Source organism: Protopterus annectens, chromosome 12.part0, assembly GCF_019279795.1.
Source record: "Protopterus annectens isolate FY-2018-M chromosome 12.part0, PAN1.0, whole genome shotgun sequence".
In the NCBI taxonomy this organism is placed as follows: Eukaryota; Metazoa; Chordata; order Ceratodontiformes; family Protopteridae; genus Protopterus; species Protopterus annectens.
Window position 1 is genome coordinate 928,503,705 of NC_056746.1, and position 16,762 is coordinate 928,520,466.

A 16,762-nucleotide genomic window follows, 5' to 3' on the forward strand; every position below is an offset into this window, starting at 1 on the left:
ACCTAATGATTAATTGTAAAGGAAGGCTTGTATATAAAAGTAAGCTGAGATTTCCAAGGGCTGATTTGAGCTTTTGCAGAAACTTTGCTTCAGAACCGGGGGTTGTGGATGGCCCGAGCAAACTGCAAAAAAAGATTAAAAAAAAGTGTGTGAGCAGAAAGTGAATAGTCCAGTTTTAGGAGAAATGGAGACAAACTGGGAAAGAGTAGAGGATATTAGTCGGAGAGGGATGGAAGGATTATCAGAACACAGAGTGGATACAAGAAATGATACAGTAAGTAGCTACAGAGGTAAATGTCCAGGGAAGAGTAAAGAATCGCAAAGAATAGGAAACCGTGTCTAGGCAGATCGTAAAATCTCTGAACATCTCATAAATATCTCTGCCATTTTAGATTACCTGTCTACCTTGGTTGACATATGCCTATCTTTGCTTACATAAGAATTCACACCTCTGCCATTTCAGCTCACATCTCTGTTCTTCCGCCTATCTTTTCATTCCTCCTGCTGAAACAATTTCTTAGGGGAGTGATCCACATCAGACCTCACAGGAGGTAACCTACACCTCCATGGGACCTCAGTTTGTTCTGGAAAAAATGACCCTATCCCCCTTTGAACCTGCAGCTTCTGCTGACCTAAAATTTTTAACTTGGAAGACTGCCCATTTATTGGTTATAACTTCAGCTAGGAGGATCTGTGAGTTGCAAGCTCTCATGGCAGTGGAACCTTTCTCATATTACACCCAGACAGAGTATCCCTCAGGACTAACCCATCTTTTATGCCCAAGGTGGTCACAGACATCCTTGAATCAAGCCATACACCTGCCCACCTTCTTTCCCAATCCTCAGAACCAGGGGGGAGAGAATGTGTATAGACAGTTCCACTACTATCTTGACAGAACTAAATCTTTCAGAAAATCAGAGCAACTCTTTATGTCCTTTGCCACTGCCTCTGAATGGGAAGCCAGTTTCCAAACTGACTACTGCCAAGTGGATCTCCCAGTGCATTTCATTTTGCTACAGCTATCAAGTTAAAAAGCCACCTGAAGCTGTCAGGACTCAATCTACTAGGGCCACTGCTATCTGTGCTGCCTTCCTAAAGGGAGTCCCTACCAAAGAAATTTTGGAGCTGCTACCTGGTCATCTGTGCATACATTTACCAAACACTACCACTTATCAGCCTTTTCCAGGTCTAGAGCAGGATTCACCACTGTCGTCCTGCAGGGCAACCTCTGCTCTACATAATCCTCCTTCCACTCCATCTCGGATTTGGGAATCATCTCACAAGTCAGGACTGCAACAGTGAAACATGAAGAAAGTAGTGCAGTTTTATACACTTACCATAAATGCAGATGTTCTAGAGTATTCACTGTTGCAGTCTTCTTTCCCTCCCTCCTTCCCCCTTTGCATACAATAGCAGTCTGCTTCGATCTTCTTCCCAAGACAGTGGACCCCCCCCCCCCCCGGTATTCCCCCTACTTGGCCTAGTTTCTGTCATGGATCCTTGCTTATTGTTCATCCTGGGGCTCCCACCTTCTAGGGGGCAAGAAAAAACTGATATGGTGTCGGCTGGCTCTCTATATACCCATGCGTACTGACATTGGATAGGACGTCCACCAGCCTAAGGAGGGGAGGGAGATTTTTACTTTGGTAGCCGGACATGCCATGGGCTTACACGGCAGAAAATCCACAAGTCAGGACTGCAAGAGTGAGTACACTTCAACATCTACATTTATGATGTGTACACAACTGTACTATATCTCACTGATCATTTTTGCAGTATTCCTTCACGTCCTCTCTCCCCCCTCTTCTCTGGCTTACTTCAGGCTTCTTTTTCTTCTACTACTACTCTGCTACATGGAAATGGGTGAGCTTGCTTATCTGTTCAAGCTATACCACTCCTTGCTGACCAGTCACCCTCTTTTAGTAGTCGTCAGGCAGCTGGCTTGGAGATGGTTTAAGGACCCATGCTATTACGTCCATCTACATACCCCTATGCATATGAGATGATGTCATGCATTGGATGTATGACTTCAGGAAAGTAAAGCTTTGGTATCCCAATGATAAAAATTAGATCTTAACATTTCCTTTGAAGATTGATTTAGTTTTTGGCTCCACTGCTGCAAAGATGACCAAACAGTATGATGAGAGGGGTAAGTTGATACAGGGAGTCTCTAAGAATTTTCAGACCTCCTTTTCCAAATTTTCTAAGGGATTCCCTAACCCCCTCATCCAATTTTGGCAAAAAAAAAAAAAAAAGTCTCAACAAAATGCAGGCAAACAGACTTTCAAGAAGAAATGACAAGGGGGTTCCAAAAATAATTCAGGAACCCACCAAAACCAAGGACAGTCCAACAAGTCAGAACGACTTTCTAAGGAACCTCCCTACCACCGTGGCAATGTCACTTAGGTGAGAGAGCTCTTAGACAAGCTGGGATTTCAAGAGCAAATTCAAGGCTTTTTTTGACTCCTTCATGCAGCATTGTGTCCCTGGGGTGTCAGCTAGACATTTCAGTTCAAAGAGTTTTTCTTCCACAGGAAAAAATAGCTCTATATCTAGATTTATTTCTAAGGTTTTCCACTCAGACATCAGTCCACTATAAGGGGATACCGCAAGGTTTTGGGTCTTATGGCATCTGTGATTCTCATGATACCCCTGGCAAGACTCCACATGAGAAGGATACAATGCTATCTGAAGTCTTTTTGGTTTCAGCACAAGCATCCCTTGTCTTCTAAAATCCTAGTACTCAGGTTCATCACAAAGGAAATTGTTTGGTTTAGACAGCAAGTGTCCTTAATTCCCAGTCTCCCCTTATCTCTCCCTCTCTGTTCCAAAGCAGTCATCCTCCAAAGGCACCTCAGTCTTTGCTTGGGGATCAGTTTCAGGAGGGATAAAAGTGCAAGTTGTGTGTGTCACCAAGGACATATGCAGGCACATAAATATAAAAGAGATGCTTGCCCTGATCAAGGCATTCAACTCTCTGAATCATCGTTGGTCCCTGGGACTGCTTCAGATTGTTATTGACAGTACCACACAGTCATGTGGTTCAACAACAAGCAAGGGGGAGCCAGGGCAATACCTGCTTTACAGGCTAGCCATGTTAGCTTGAGATGTAACTTCCATGCACAACCTCACCCTACAGGCATCAAAATTGTGTGGCATACAAGCTGAGCAGGACAGAATTAGACTCGCACAGATTGAAACTAGATCATGGGGTCTTCAAGATTTGATCCATCTTTGGATAGTTCCTCAGGTAGACTTGTCTGCCTCCTCTCTGAACAATCAGCTGACAACATTCTGCTCCAAGACTCCATGCAAGAAGACCTGGAAGACAGATGCCATTTCTTTTCTTTGTACAGGAATTTTCCTGTATGCTTTTCCACTGATATCCAGGCTATTTCTGAAGATTCCAAAGGAATCCCCCAAGATCATTCTGGTGACTTCTTTCTGGCCCTGACAATAGTTGGGTCTTCCTTGTTTTGAAAATGGCCAGGGGCAGTTATGGAAAGCTTCCTCACAGACTGGATCTCCTCACACAAGATCAGGGGTGTTTGATACACCCCGACCACAAACAATTTCAGTTGACTGCCTGAATGATAGGGTCTTAATTCCCCTTAGGCACCTGTTTACTGAAGATATGTAGCAGGTACTACTGGAGACAAAACATCCTGCTACGAGAAAATCATATATTAGCAAATGGAAAAGGCTTTATAGTTGGTGTTACAGACACCCATTAAGGGCTAGTTGTTCTCTGGTTTTACAATATTTGTATGAGTTACTATCCTATGGGCCTCTCTTACTCCTCCATCAATTTTCATTTATCAGCCATTTTAGCAATTGTACCCATGGATCCTCCTGTTTTAATGCATTCTTATGTTAAAATGTTTTTGAAATGGGTTTTGCATAAGAAGCCTCCTAGAAAATCAGTGGCCTGTCTTTGGAGAGAAGCTAATAGTTGCTCCAGTTGATCCAGCTAACCTGGCTGACTTTGGGTTCTTAACATGGAAAACAGCTTTACTGATTGCTCTGTCTTCTGCAAGAAGGGTATCTGAGTTGCAAGATCTTATGGTGAGTAAACTACCTTATTTTCCACAGAGACAAGGTTTCTTTGAGAACTAATCCTCTTTTTATGCCTAAAGTGGTATCCGGGTTTACTTTAAGCCAAGCTATTAATTTCCCTGTTTTCTTTCTTAAACCTATAAATAAGGGAGAAAGGATACTCTATGCTTTGGATGTCCACAGACAACTCTAGTGCTGTCTTGAGAGAACTATCAAATTTTTGGCTCAATTAATTTCATGTGATGGCAAGAAGGAGCAGCCTGTGTCAGTGCAGGCTATTTCCAAGTGGTTGTGTAAGGCTATTACCTTTTGTTATACTCAAAGCAAAATCATTCCAGGCAGGGTCAAGGCCCACTCAACCAGGGCTTTGGCTTCTTCTGTTTCTTTTTGGAAAGAGTCTGATTCTAGAAGTATACTAGAAGCAGTAACTTCATCCTTTATACATATTTCTACAAAACATTAGCTTGATTGCTTCTCTAGGTCTACATCAGTATTTGCCCAAAAGATCATTCTCCAGGGACTGTTGGACTGTTTGCCATCGACCTCCCAAAGTTTGTAAGCAGTGGTAATCTACACATACAACTTAGGTTACTGCAGCAGTGATCAATATGAAGAACATAGTATAGTTGTGTAAGCAAACTTACCGTAACAGTAGATGTTCGTATAATCACTGCTGCAGCACCTCCATCCTCATTGTTTCTTGATGTGTTTTTTGCCAGGGTGTGGACTTTTATTTTTTGTTGTTCCTAGCATTGTTTATTTTTTTTGTAGTTCCTGGCATTGCCCTTTCAGGGCTCAGCCTCCCTGTCTCTGTTGGGATGAAAGCTCTGAGTGGCCTGGCACCCAAACATGTCTTTTTAGTCAGCGCAGCTCAAGCTAACAGTTTGAGTGCATAAAATGTGCCCTGAAGCTTTGGAAGCTGTCTAGCTGTTATACCCTTGCATAGTATAACCCATATAGCTTAGACTGCTGCAGCAGCAGTCATGCAAACATCTGCTGTTATGGTACGTTTCCTTACACAACTGTACGTTTTAGCCCTAAGTCCAGCCTTCTTCAGTGTCTGCAGATGGCACTGCAAAGAATGCAGATGCAAACTCATCTTTGTTTGACAATCTGCAGTAGTTTGTGTAGAAAATGTGATAGACAGGATAACCGTCTTGCTTCACATAGTTAAAAGAATGGTCATATGTGTAGCCGCTTTGAAGACTACAAAGCATGTATGGTAGTTTACCTAGGTGGTAATAACCTAAGGGAGTATACTTTAATCAGAATGTTCTGGTTCGTTCACCTGACCATTGACGACATCGACATATTGATAATGTGCAGGATTGGAAGGATCAATAGCAACTCCTAACAAGGAGGGGTAGGGTTACAACCTTTGCCATACTAATAGCCCTAGTATGCAGTGATGCTTGACCCAGAATATGTAGAGCTAAATAATTGCAGGGTGCCTTATGGTCAGTGCTTATCAATAATCACTCCATTACATATTTCCTCACAGTTTGCACAGGTGCTGGCAGTAGCTGTTTAGTGATGTCATTGTGAGAAAGTTAAGTCTTGAATAATGGCTTTGTGTTATTGGGTGTCAACAGCCACTCTCTTACTAGGACTAGAATGTTTCTTTGCAGTTTGTACAGATGCTTGCTGTTCATTGATCTTTTATTGGAAAAACCTTGGTCTTGAGTAGTGTCTGTATGGTACTAGTGTCCAGAAGGGGTGTTTACTATTTAGTCATGTTTTTGTGAAACTGCTATGTATCAAAAATTACTAGCTTCTGCACCAGCCATCCAGAGCTTGTGTACAGTGTGTCCTGCAGATAATTGCTGGGTGCCTTGTTCTTGCATTCCTTTTCATAGTAAACGGCATTTTATTTGTGGAGCATGCGTAGTATCTGTAAGCTGAATGGGCTGTAAATGTAATCTTCTGTCCTGTTTTTTTATATACCAGATTGTCTCAATTATCACAGATGAGACGCCGATTGAGCAGAAGAGAAGTAAATTGCTGAAGGACTATCAGCGTGAGGTGTCTCGCACTCGTAAACCAAAGATGGCATTACTGAGAGAAATCTTTGGAAGAGGTATTGCATCCCTGCTGGGGGAGACCATAGCCTGCTGCTGTTCACATACAGTTGTGCACATTGACTTTGATTGTAGTAGGTGTTATCCCTTTAGTGTCTGACTGTACATTATCTACACTGGTATGTGCGGTGGAAGAATTTAGATTAGAATATGTTGGTTCTGAACAGTTTAGTTGCATATATGAATTTTCTGCTGGTTGGAAATTTTTTTTATTTTGTTTTTCTTGACTGGCTTAGAGCACTAATCCTACTGTACCATTTTTTAGCTCGGTCTGGGGATACTTAGTTTCCAGTCAGATCAATTATACACAGCAGCCACAGTATAATGATGTCATTGTCAGAACACACATTTTAAACAATTACACTTACACACAGTAGTCCTAGTATATGTAATACTGACAGAATGTAGTTTTTAAACTGTTATAGTTACAGTATAATACATAAAAACAGAATGTATACTGTGGAGGGGGATGTCTGTTTGGCTGTATGTCTCCCCACTATTAAAGAAACACCTGTGTTTTGCTTGATTAAATAAAAAGGATTTTAGTTTTGAGTACAGTTTAGGAAACAATGTAATAGATTTTATATATGAAATTATGTTAGCTCAGATTTTATAGAGAAGAATGAAGAAGGCGTGCTGGGTAGATTGTTGTATTGAGTGAGGGGTCTGAAGGGAGAAAGTATGTGCTGGAAAGGATCTAAGGTGGTAGTGGGTGATTTTGCCATGTATTCTATTCTGCAGTAAGGTTAGTGAGTTTGAGACCAGGCCTGCTGCATGTAAAATGGTTCTCATTTCCAAAGGTGACCATTTGGCTAATAAAGCATGAAGCAGTGGTGGTCCTTTTCTAGGCCCGGGGTAGTAAATCTGCAGAAGATGATGTATGTGGTTTCTAGAGATTCTCTTTTGATGCAGTGGCTTTGCTGGGTAGACCATATTCCAGTTAGGGTAAAGGACCCTTTTATGAATGGCAGCTCTTCCTTCAGGAGAAAAGAAGTAAGATATTTTATTTGACCAGAAGAGCAGTGTATTTATGTTGGCCTTAGTTTATCATACGTGCTTTTGTAGGTTTAGATTGGTGTCTGGCATAAGTGTATATAATGCTGAATAGTTTCTGTTGTCTCTTGATTGGCGTGGATAATGGTCCACTTGCTGGGCACCTTTGCCAGCCTTTATTGGGTAGCAAAAGAGCAGGGCTTTGGATTTCTTTTTATATTGAATTGTTCTCTGGGTAAGTAGCCAGTCAGGGTGTATTGGTCTGTTTCCAGCTCAATTTTCTTCATTGAGTGAACAGAATTGGATCTGTATATGACCATATCATCTTCAGGTCTGAGGGAAGTTTATTGATAGATCATGAGAAGAGTATAAGTGAGAGAACTGACTCTTGTGGTACTCTTAGGATAGTGGTCAATGGGGAGGCTGAGGGTCTATGTGAGAACTTTAAATTGCCTTTGCTAAAGGAATGATTCAACCCATTTCAATGCTGTAGAGACAATTCCTGTAGAGATATTTTACAGTAGCTGCCATTCCATTGTGTCAAACATTTTAGTTAGGCCTACAAAGAGGGCTTCTGTTAAGTTTACCTTTTTTCATGTTAGTAAGTCTGTCATCTCTAAAGGTGTGCAGAGTAGTCATAGTACTTCTGACAGATTAGTTCTTTTTAAAGAAAAAGGAGTGTGTCTTTATGAAGTTACTCTGAGATGGATGCAGATCAGCTTTTCAGATATTTTGCCAAGGTTGAGAAGAATGGAGATTGGGCAGAAGTCATTTGCCTGAGGTGATTTGGATGATTTTAGAATAGGCTTGACAATTTGTTCTCCACTGGGGTGTCATGATACAGTCGGTTAGGCAAATATTAAACAGGGGGTGAGAGGGTGGATGAGGTACTCTTGGCATAGGGAGATGAGCTAAGGATGAAGACCACTGGCACCCCGCCCATTTGGGCATCGGGTGGAATTCCATTTAACATGGTGACTGCATCTTTGCACTAAATTCTTTTGAATTAAAATTGTAGGATCTGTAGTTTCAGGGAGGGAGCTATGTTATGTGTGCTGGAATTGATGGTTGTGATAGTGGGGAGTGATGAGTTCTTTTAGAAAGTTTTAGGGGGAAGTGACTATCACATATCCATAGTAGTAGTAAGCAAATCATTTTATGTGAAACATCTCATAAGTAAATGCATTGCATGTAGATCTAAGGATTTTATAATTCCATTATATTGTGTCTTCATCAGACCAGTAATTGAGTACAATGCTCCCTTTTGCATGTACCTCACCAGACACCTGCAGCAACTGGAACGACCACAGAGGTTTCTCACCAAGAAATTGCAGGGTACACGAAACAAGTCTTACACAGAAAGACTGAAAGCCCTGTTACTGTATTCTGTCTCCTACAGGTTGCTAAGGGGTGACCTGTGCCTGGCTTACAGGGTAGTCTGTGACCCAGCCCTGATGGAAATGCTACCTATTCATAAATTAAACTGTAGAAGTGTCACTTGCTCCAGGGATCTTAACCTAGCCTCTAACATGAACAGGTCATGCTGGAGAGATAGATACATCTCTCAGAGACTGCCACTTGTCTGGAACAAGCTTACAATTCACATGAAACACAATCCCTCCCTAATCCTCTGTAGAGGCAACCTAGATCAATAAATGGGTAACTGCAAATTCACTCCTGAGGTGGTGCCCATGTCCCTCATGGACAGCGGTAGTTGGTATTTACCATAGACCCTTATCTTTGCAAACTTCACTCACCTAACCACTGACAGTTGGGGCAATTCAGGATAAATGTGGCTGGCCTTGTTAGGGCTCTAGGGCTGTTAGCATAGTAACCTTCTGTGAACCTATGAACATGTGGAGGCAATGGAAATGATTCCATTAAGCAGGGAGTTATTAGCTGGGCCATATCCCACTACATTGGTAACCATACTCCAGTAATATTTCTTTAGTAGGAGAGTAGATTGCGAGTCTCTGAAGAATTTGGCTTTGTGCCTCTTGGTGACTTTTTTTTTTTTTTTTTTTTTTTGAGATCTCGAAGCTGCATGAAATGTATCCTGATTCTGGAGTTGGAGCTGCTTTACAGAGTTTTCATTTTGTCTCTGAGTCTATATATAACCTTCATTTCTTAGGAAAGTCATTGATTTAGATGGAGTATGTCTGAAGATTTTCAGAAAGTATATATTCTGGAGAGCTAGTAAATGATTGGTGAGGGAGCTGCCAAGGCAGGAGTCGTATTCAGTTAGGTATGGGGGCCAGATGGTTTGTGAGAGCTCATTTCTGAGGTTGTTAATGTTTGAGATTTTGGATGGATGGGGATGAGTAGTTAAGCATTGTAGTGTAAGATACAGAGGAGGTTCTGTAGTGACCACTGATGGTGGGCAGGTGAATGGTTAGATTTGAGACTAGTAGTTGTTTGTTAGGACTATGTCAAGGAGTGATTGGTTGCTAGTGCTACAATTAGGTCTGCTGTGTTCTTTGGCTAGTTGTGTGAGGCCTTTTTTGGAAGTGATATCCCATATATCTGAGTTTGTGGGTTCAGGAGGTTACTATTAAAATCTTTCTGAATGAGAAGGTTGGTCTGGTTTGTGGGGTAGTTCACTATGTTGTGGTGAAGGTTAGAGAAGATATTAAGGCGGGAAGGGAGCAGGCAGCTGTTAGGGCTGTTTGTTGCTAGTGTTCATGGAAGGACATCTGGGATCATGATTGTCCTTTGAGGATTTTGGGAATATGAGTAAATGTTAAGATCTTCGAGGAAGCATCCCCACACTCGTCATCCTTGTTCAGGGATAACATTGAAAAGCATGTGTAACTAGGAGAAAGTCTGTTTTGTGGTTAGAGGTATCATGTTTAACCCAAGAGTCTAAAGTTGAGAGGATATCTGTGGCTTGTATAACACAGAAGGCTTGTATATGTTCTTATTTTGCTGAGCATGTCTGCATTTAGAGAACCAATTTTTGATATGTGGAGTGTTTTTGAGATTTTAGACATTGGCTAGGTTTACAAGGGCTGAGTGGGGCTTGGATTGAGTTCATTGTTGACTCGGTGAAGGAAGGTGTTTATAGTAGGAGAGGGGCAGATGGAGACTTTGAGGAAGCTGTGAAATAAGAGGGTGTTAGTGGACTTTTTTATTGGGAGTTATAGTAGGATAGTTGTGCTGGCAGAGTGTGGCTGATGAGGATGTAGTGGGCTTGAGGAACAGTGGTGGAGGGTGTTTGCACTGGACAGTTACAGATGTAAGTGATGGATTTATGGGTATCTGGATAGGATGTTGACAGGTTGAGGGGCTTGGTGTGATGGGTGGTACAGTTAATATAGCAATTACAGAGACAGGGTTATGCTGTATTTTGTCATGATGTTTTGAGTGAATAAAGAATCTGTCAGTCTTGTAGGCAAGAAGTGACTGTAAGAAGTATTTGGTAGTGTAGGACTGGGTGGTTCTACTTTAGATGTGACTTGTGATAGAAAGCTGATCAAATTGCCGGGCTACTAAGGTTTGGGTGGAAGGTTTTGGTTGCTCTTACAGAGGAAGGGAGATCTTTAGTGTGGCAGTATTTGTCATAATGATAGGTTTTTGTGGTAATGGTGTGCGCTGCTCCTTCAACAAAGTTAGAGGAGAATGAAATGGAATGGGAGAAGAGGGTATTAAGGCAGTAGTAGTGGGGGGTGGCTGTGACCGCAGCGTACTGCCTCCCAAACAACTGGTAGTCATGCATTTCTCACGCACACAGAATAGATTCCTGTCAATGATCGTCAGATTAAGATGAGAGTAAAATCAGAATGCAGGAAAAAACTAGAGAGAGAGAGAGAGAGAATGGGGATGGAGTGCTGAATGAGAAAGTACACACTGGGGCAAACTCCAGCACTAAAACAGAAGCTTACACAGGTTAGAGGGGGGAGTAGAGAAAGCTGAGGGTATCCCAACAGCACAGCACAGGACAGGTTTTAAAATAAGGTTGTGTCCCTAAACCGAAATAGTCCAACAAGCACAGTTTGACAGTGATGGTTTCTTTAGTAGAAGTAACATTTGTGGCTGTCTGAATAGGTCAACAGTATTGGTTTCAGAAAGGTAAAGCAGAGCCATGCATGGCTGCATTTTAAGCAGGGAGGCCACATCTTCTACAGTTTTGGGGGATATCTTTACCCCAGGTGGGACTGCAATAATTGGTGCATTTACAAACCACCTTGCAGTGTTTTTTTGCAAGGATTGTGTAAGTGGTTAACATCTCTTTATGGATGTGCTGTTGAAAGCCTGGTTGCAGTGATTTAGGCTTTGTGAAGTCAGAACTGGAGTGAGAGCTGTCATGATTGATGCTCATACACCATTATGCTATCCTACTAAACTGCTGATAGGAGGCAATCTGGAACTACACTCTCTTCAGTTAGTCTGCAGCATTACATACAGAGATTCTTGAGATTGCAAATAGCTGTGGGTTCTGTCATCTTTTTTGTTGTAGCATTGCCTGCAGTGACTCCTACTGTGAATGTCTTCATTTTGAGCAGCTTTGAGATTCCAGTAGTCATTATAATGTAATCTGAATTAGTTTTTGCAAGATGATGCCCCTTGGCTCCACAGTGGAGGCTTATGTTTAATACCTGTAATTTCCTGTGTTTTATGAGGTGGCAAGACAAGGAAATTAAGAATTTTCCTTCAGTTTTCACTGTTCTGTCATCTCCATTGATTTCCCTGTTTATGTAGTGCTTTTAGTAGCTCTGTACTTTCTGCAGCAACTGGTTTTACACTAGCATAACTACTTTGTGTAGATACTTACTTTAAATTTCATTGGTGGTGAATTTGATTTATTTTGTGTGACCTGTTTTACAGATCGATGCTGTTTGATAGTATCCACTGAGAAGACTATAGCAGATAATCTTTTTTTTTCTTCTTCACTAGGAACTATAATTTGCTGGCTGTTTCCCTGCAATGGTCCACCATCTGGCAGTGGCATAACTTACACCTTCCTGCCAAACTACGATGTGTGACACTTTACTGTAACTGTACAGAATGCCATGCAGCTTTGTTTGGCCTGGGCCTTCCACAGCATCTGTTTCCTGTTTCCCATTGACCCTTCACTACTGACACATCCTGCCTAGAGCCACTTGCCTCCCCCACCATTTCCTTAACAAGACTGCTGAAACCTTCACTGATTGTCTGAACAGAAGTGAGATGGACAGAGACGATCAGTTCAACCTTTTTTGAAAGTGTTTTTGCTGTAGAGTTTTTCTTCTGAATTGTCTGCTGAGGAAGAGATGACCGGTCTTTTGGAATCCAGCTGCAGAAATGAAGACGTGGGTTTAAGCACTTTGACAGATTGGTTACATTCTTCAAACTACAGCGGCTGTCAGCTCTGCTGGTTGTCCATAATTGCTTTGACTTGTTCAGTTCCTGTTATTCATAAGAATTCTTCATTCCCTTTTAAGTGCTTTGGTATATTTTGTTTCATTTATCTGTTTGTTTTTGTTAGCTGTTGGGGGTGGGAGCTTTCTTTTTTTTTTTTTTTTTGTGTGGGGGTGGGAGCTGCTTTTTTTTTTTTTTTTTGAGTGGGGTGCAGTGAGACTGGTATTTCTGCTGCTAATTGAAGCATAACCAAAGGGACTTGGTGTTTAATTGCAGTTGTTATTGTGTTTTGGAGTACTTGACATTTGCACTTTAGTTATGTTACTTTTTGCTCATAGTCTTACTGAATTTATGGGAGGGTTAAATGCAGTTAAGTGAAAGCAGGGAAGAGTTGATGTTGGCGGTACTCTGTGTGTTAGTTACCATTGTTTACTCACTCAGCTGTTATTGCCATCTCTTATTGCGCACACTGACCTTGATGCGTTAGAAAAGCAAGACTGGGGTAATGTCTTGAAGCTAACAGCTGTACTGTATGTTGCAAGCAATGCCTAAGCTGCAGTCCAAAGATTCAGCTTAAGTGATGGTTTGCCTTCTGTAATGCAGCGGCACATGAATTCAGTAATTTAAATCAGAGAGGCGCACACACTAATGCACTGATAGTGAAGGATTGTAGTGTCAATATGATGTCTTAAGTCCCTGGGAGAGGGCTGCATTCTGAGTACTTTAATGAGAATTCATTAAACGAGTTTCATATGAAGTGCTTGATGAGTTACAGTAGCTATAATGGATTCTGTGTTGGATGTACATGCACTGCTCTGAAAGCTACAGGGCTGTGACCCCCAAGAGCTCTGCATTGAGAGATTAGGAATTAAAGCCTAGTTTGGTAATACTGACTTAATGATTACACTTGGCATTTTGAATTTGACTGTGTCACTGTGTTAAGTAACTAATTTCATATCACAGTGGGGACAATGGCTTTTAAGCTGTGGTACATGACTGCATTTGGCTTACCTTGTTTACTGCAATATGGAGAGTAAGGACTGAATCCTAATACAGAAATTTTTGGTAGTTTGATTTGGATTGCATGCCTGTGAGTGTGAATGTGGTAGTTCATACAGACAGCTCTTGTTTAGCGACTGTCATTAGGTTGTGCTGCTGTAAGAGGAAGGTTCTAGACAGCTCTTGTTTAGTGTCTGTCGTTAGGTTGTACTGCTGTAAGAGGAAGGTTCATGTCCCATTATAGTATGTTTGCTGGTTTGCATCCACTTGCAGTAGAGTGAGAATGCAGTTTGGTTGCCAGCAGTGAATGCATATACTTGATTTTTAGCTTTAGACTCTGCTGAAGTGACAAGTTTAATTGATAACTTTGGGCTGTACTGCAGACAGTAGCTTTAAAATCCCTAGGCAGAAATTCCCACATTTGATAGCTGCGTTTAGACTCCATTTTGTTGAAAGCAAAGTCACTGAGCAGAGTTTCATAAGCTGAAATGACGGTGGTTTATGGTATGATTGATAGCTTTGGGCTGTACTGCACAGAATATCTTTTGAATCTCGGGCAGAAATCCCACTGTGTTGGTTGTGTTTTAGCTATATTCCATTGAAAGCAAAGGTCCGTTCCCTGGGCAGAACTTTGTAAATTTGAGTTTAGAGTTCCACTGCTAAAACTTGCAGTGATGCATTTTATTACAGTCAGAGAAGGATCTGAATCATAGGGTACAGTTTCCCATGTTATCAATGGTTACCTTTTAGGCTACATCTCAAAAGAGAAATGTAAATCGTAGCAGAACTATAATAGATTATCCGGTACCTTCATTCAGTTCCCCTGTCTAACTGCCCACTGAACTCTAAATTGAACAGTAAGGAAAAGTTAAGAGGGAAAAAAAATCCCTTCCTGTCTTCTCAAAGCTGAGGACAAAAAAAAAAAAAAAACTGCTACTACTGCTCAAAAACTGACAACCTGCTACAAATGTCAAGCATCTTGCCAGAGTTAAAATACCACACACAAATCTCTACAGCCATGACTGCATATACTGTGTTAGCACTAACATATGTCAGTCCCACCACCTCACACCTTGCAGAGGTGTTGGCCTCCCCGTTTGCCCACTAAGGTTACCCATCTAGATCATGGGACAGAACTCTGAGGCTTTCTTTTAGATAGCAATGTATTAAAAAGTACAGGTTGATTCCTGGGACATAATTTCATAAAATAACTAATTCCATGGAAGAACTCAAGTTTCATGGCTGACGTGGTCTGTTTTATAAATTCACTACTTAGCTTGAGTTTATTAGAAGACAATGCATTATGTGACTTATGCTCACTATCATCCTTATAGATTCATAGATTAGTACTAGGCTAACTGCTCTTGTGGGTCATTTTAAACCTAGCCAGTCACCCCATGTTTCTTCCTAAGTAATATCAGTAGAGTTGCTAGGTGTAATGGAGATAGCATCTTTTAATCAGAGTAGTGTAATCCAGCTCCATGGGATAGATCCAACTTCAGGGCTATTCAGTAGACCTTTGACAAGTATGAATTTCTTGTTAGCAGTAGAATATTTTTTTCTGTGAAATGTTTTATACATTTATAGTTATGACTAAACATTTCAGAAGTACAGATATTAGTCTAAGATCCCTGTGCCTATGCCCCCCCTCCCCCCCAAAGTAGGGTTGGGTGTCCAGCACCAGTTCTGCAGAAGGGCCCCTTCTCCTGAGGAAAGACGGTCAGATCTGCACTCCATAAGGGCTAGAAGTAAAAAGAAGCTGCTTCCTGACTGAGTTACATCACTTCCTGAGAGTTGCTATAATGCTCTAAACAAGTTATTCTAACTGTTATAAAATAAGAGGCCACTAGGTGACAGCAACAGATCAATAAATGCTGAAACTACACAACTATAATATAAACTGCCCGAATATCCTATGAAGGGCAGAATACTCCCTGCCTGATATATTACGGTATGCCACTACACTTAATACTGCTATGCAGAATAACATTTTTTAAATCATTTTCAGAAACAAGAACTGTAATGTCCGAGACTGGCCTCATATAAACTTTAGCAAGTGATCTGTTGCTGTACTGATCAAGAACTGCATACCTCTTTACTGCTTTGTCTCTTTTTCCCAGTGGGATACAGAGTCACTAAGCAGATTTTAGAACATGACCATGGATTTTTACCTTGACCACAGATTTCAATGCATGTAAACCTTACTGAAGAAGGTGAGTCATCTTGTTGCTCCCTGCTGTGACCTTTCCTGCCTTCTACAGTCTCTGTTGGTTGTGGAGGTGGGCTCAGGGTGTAACGCCACTGTGTGTTTCTCACTGCCACATTCAGAGCAATCAACTGATATTTTACAGTCTTTAGCTGTATGCTTAGTAGATTTGCAACACTTGAATCAGATGCTATTTTGTTTAAGAAAAGACATTCTGTCTTCAGTAGGCTTACCTCTAAACCCTTTGCACTTTTTCAGAAGATGAGGCTTTCGGTAAATTGGGCATCGTCTGTCAGGACTTTATGTGGTGTTCACGTCACTGCTGTCTTGACAGTTTGTGGCCTTTGAAGGTACAGTTGTTTTATTTGTGAAGAGACTGGTCTTACTGTGAGGTCTGGAACTCTGATTACTGTTGCTGATAAAGGCAAAGCTGGGGTCACTCCTGATCTTTGCTTGCTGCTGAACAAACGTAGAAAACACACAGAAAGGGGGAAAGCTACTCTGTTTGCCTCTTTGTATTTAGCTCCGACAGATGTCCACTTTTGTTGCAAGGTGTATGGTAGTTTCTCCACTATTGGATTAGTACTATGTGCAGTGTCTAAATATGAAAGTCCTGGCAATAACCTTCCTCTTTAGCACACTCTATTTCTAGAAGATCGCCCAGTTGTTGTAGTTTTATATTATCTTTATTGCTCAACTTGGGGAAGACTTCAAGCTTTTTCAGTAGAGCACCTTCAAATGCCTCAGGTGAGCTGTACCTTTCTTCCAGTCTCTGCCATGCCATATTGAGTCCTGCCAAAGGGTTAAAAAAGTGTACTCTTTGCATGTTTTCTGCTTGCTCTGCTGACTCCTTATGCAGCCATTTTATCATTACATCCAGCATTAGTGCAGCTGATAAATTTAAGGTTGCACTCAGAAAGGAGGACTTCCGTGCCCTTTAGTTTTCTGGACAGTCATCAAACTTGATGAAATCTGAGTTAATCATTTCTTTGCTGAGAAGATACTTTGTGACATCTTGTATGTTTTTAAGCTGTGGTAGTGGCAGTCCTTGATTTCTGTTTCTAGGGAGCTCTAGAGGTTGTTCTTCTGTTGG

General features: G+C 41.3%; 1 long non-coding RNA gene across 1 annotated transcript in view; it reads left to right on the forward strand.

Moving 5' to 3' along the window:
- LOC122816882 overlaps positions 1-14,407 on the forward strand; it is a 111,349-nt gene extending 96,942 nt beyond the window's left edge. The window contains exons 3-4 of the long non-coding RNA XR_006367115.1: positions 6,004-6,133; positions 12,021-14,407. This is a non-coding gene — a long non-coding RNA (uncharacterized LOC122816882). The remainder of the gene's footprint in view (positions 1-6,003; positions 6,134-12,020) is intronic.
- The last annotated feature ends 2,355 nt before the right edge of the window (positions 14,408-16,762 follow it).